We start from the raw sequence: 3,137 nt of genomic DNA on the forward strand, positions 1-3,137 counted from the left end.
TTGAATGAATAAATCGTTCGTTTCGGAGCCAGAATAACAAGTAAAGTCTAGGTGGATTTTTCCTTAGGTATTGTCTTAATTCAATCGTTTTCCAAAAGTAATCCCTCAATTCTATTTTCTGTGAATTCTTAGTTTAGATAATTAGTTAGTTAAAACAAAACCCCTTTATTTTTAGGCTAGATAATAGAAAGACATTCATTACTAGTACTTTTAGTTCCTTTGGGTTCGACAATCTGATCTTGCTAAAACTATACTACTGTTTGATAGGTACACCTGCCTACATCGTGATAATAGTTAGTTTCAAGAATGATTCATTATAAATATTTAAAACCTGTCACACGAAAATCGCGATCAAGTTTTTGGTGCCGTTGCAGGGGAACTAAGATATTAGGGACGCTCAATTTTTATTACTTAAGCCATTTATTTTACTTGCAATTTAATTTAATTTTTATTTTTTATTAATCTACTTTTTCTTTTTCTTGGCAGGTTTTTATAGTTTAAGGTTAGAAGAAACCCGTCAAGACCACTACTTTTTGACGAAGAAATCGATCGCACAGTTCGCAAAAACCAAAGAGAAATAAGGTGAAGCTTAAGATACACAGAGAACGAGCAAGAGGACGATACTTAACCCCCAACCGAAGAGATGGCTAAAAACCAAGACAATCAACTACCTCCTGCAATTGCGGTTAATCAAAATCCTATTCCACGCACTATATATGATTATGCTAAACCTTCTTTAACAGGAACTGAATCGAGCATAGTTACACCTGCTGTAGCTGCAAATACTTTTGAACTAAAACCTAACACTATTGAAATGATACAACAATTTGTTCAGTTTGATGGTTTGCAGGATGAGGATCCCAATGCTCACTTAGCAAACTTTTTGGAACTATGCGATACATTTAAAATTAATGGTGTTTCTGATGATGCCATTCGTCTTCGGTTATTCCTTTTTTTGTTGAGGAACAAAGCTAAACAGTGGTTGAACTTGTTACCACGAGGGTCAATTACTACTTGGGAGCAAATGACTGAAAAATTTCTAATAAAATATTTTTCGCTGGCTAAAATGGCCAAATTACGTAATGATATCTCTTCGTTTGTACAGATGGACTTAGAAACAATCTATGATGCATAGGAGAGATACAAGGACTTTTTGTGAAGGTGCCCTCACCATGGGTTAGCGCTTTGGCTTCAGGTTCAAAAATTTCATAATGGCCTGAATCCTTCGACTTGAAAAATGGTTGATGCAGCTGCTGGCAGAACCATCAATAATAAAACACCTGAAGATGCTTATGAGTTTATAAAGGAGATGTCACTGAATAACTATCATTGGCAAGTCACGAGGACAAAACCAACGAAAACAACCGATGTTTATAACATCGATTCGGTCACCATGCTCTCTAATCAGGTAGAACTCTTGAATAAGAAAATTGATGGTTTTCTTAGTTCTTCACAGGTTCACCCAGTAATGCAGTGCAAAGCAAGTGGAGGTGGATCAAGCAATTTGGAATACCAACCTTATGGCTACAACATGGATAACGAGCAGTTAAATTACATGGGTAATAATCCTCGATCTCAAAACAATCCATATAGTAACACTTACAATGCAAGTTAGAGGAACCACCCAAATTTCTCATGGGGCAGTCAAGGAAATCAAAGACCACAACATCCTCCAAGTTTTCAACAGCCATCCTATCAATAGGAAAAGGCTCACAAAGTTTATCTCGGTGTCAGAAACCCATTTTCAGAATGCCGAGACAGTACTTAAAAATCAACAAGCTTCAATCCAAGGGCTCAAAACTCAGATAGGCCAGCTTTCTAAACTAATCTCCGAACGACCACAAGGTAGCTTGCCAAGTATTACTGAACCCAACCCAAGGGAACAGCTCAACGCGATTAATGTTCAAGATGAAGAAGGATTCGTTGAGCCTGAGCCAGAACCAAGGCAAGAAACTGTGGTAAGCAGAGGTTAAGGTGAGGTAGGTCATAATAAAAACAAATTAGTGAATTTTGAATATAAACCTCGTGTGCCATACCCCAACGCGACAAGGAAAGACCGCTCAGAAGAACAATTTGGTAAATTCCTTAAACTCTTAAAAAAATTACATATTAACTTACCGATTATTGAAGCTCTATCGTAGATGCCAAACGCAATGAAATTTTTAAAAGGAGCTTTTAGCAAATAGTAGAAGTTGGACGAGGCGTCGCATGTGGAGCTAAACCCAGTTTGCTCAGCTATTCTCCAAAATAAACTACCCAACAAACTAAAAGATCCAAGGAGTTTTACGATTCCTTACTTAATTGGTAGTTTAGATGTTAATAATGCATTAGCTGATTTAGGGGCTAGTATTAATGTCATGCCCTACAAATATTTAAACAATTAGGTCTTGAGAAACCCAAACAGACTAGGATAAGCATTCAATTAGCAGATAAAACTATAAGATTTCCTAGGGGTATTATTGAAGATGTGCTAGTTAAAATTGATAAATTTATATTTCCCGTTGACTTCATTGTTCTAGACATAGAGGAGGATACTCCTTTGATTTTAAGAAGGCCCTTTTTAGCAACTACTAAAATGATTATTGATGTTGGCACAGGTGAACTCACACTCCGTGTGGGAGATGAAACAATCACCCTTTAAGCTCGTAATTCTGGCAACACATCGAAAATTGAAGGTGATCGTCTAAACCATCCTACGAAAATTGATAATATGGTGCAACCTACTTTGCAGGAAATGAGTCTGAAGGAAGTACATGAGCCATTCTCAAGTAATGGTAGAGGACCTATTCATGAAGAACGAAGGCTACAAATCGAGGAGCTAGATGAATGGCGGACGCATAAACCAAGAACACATGATAAACCAGAACTACGCCAGAACAAGCTCAACACCTTCCCACATTAGGTTAAGGTTGGAGATAAAGTCTTATTAGATGCCGCAGATCCCCCCATTGTCACAACCACACTGAATGAAGAAATCCCTCTTACGGTACTTCGCATTTTCCCATTTGGTACAATCGAGGTGAGTCATCCCAAGTTCGGCACTTTTAAGGTAAACAACACCCGTCTAAAACCTTATTGTGATGAGAATGATAGCAGGAATGATGAGTATAAACTCCTCAAACCACCATGATCATTCA

At 37.5% G+C, this 3,137-nt stretch overlaps 1 non-coding gene across 1 annotated transcript; it reads right to left on the minus strand.

Annotated features, from left to right (window-relative positions):
• Window positions 1-1,072: 1,072 nt before the first annotated feature.
• Window positions 1,073-1,179, minus strand: LOC121217257 (small nucleolar RNA R71). Its single transcript, XR_005913369.1, has one exon. It is a non-coding gene; the product is annotated as a small nucleolar RNA R71 (small nucleolar RNA).
• Between the last annotated feature and the right edge of the window lie 1,958 nt (window positions 1,180-3,137).

The sequence above is a fragment of the Gossypium hirsutum genome, chromosome A02 (genome assembly GCF_007990345.1).
Source record: "Gossypium hirsutum isolate 1008001.06 chromosome A02, Gossypium_hirsutum_v2.1, whole genome shotgun sequence".
Lineage (NCBI taxonomy): Eukaryota > Viridiplantae > Streptophyta > Magnoliopsida > Malvales > Malvaceae > Gossypium > Gossypium hirsutum.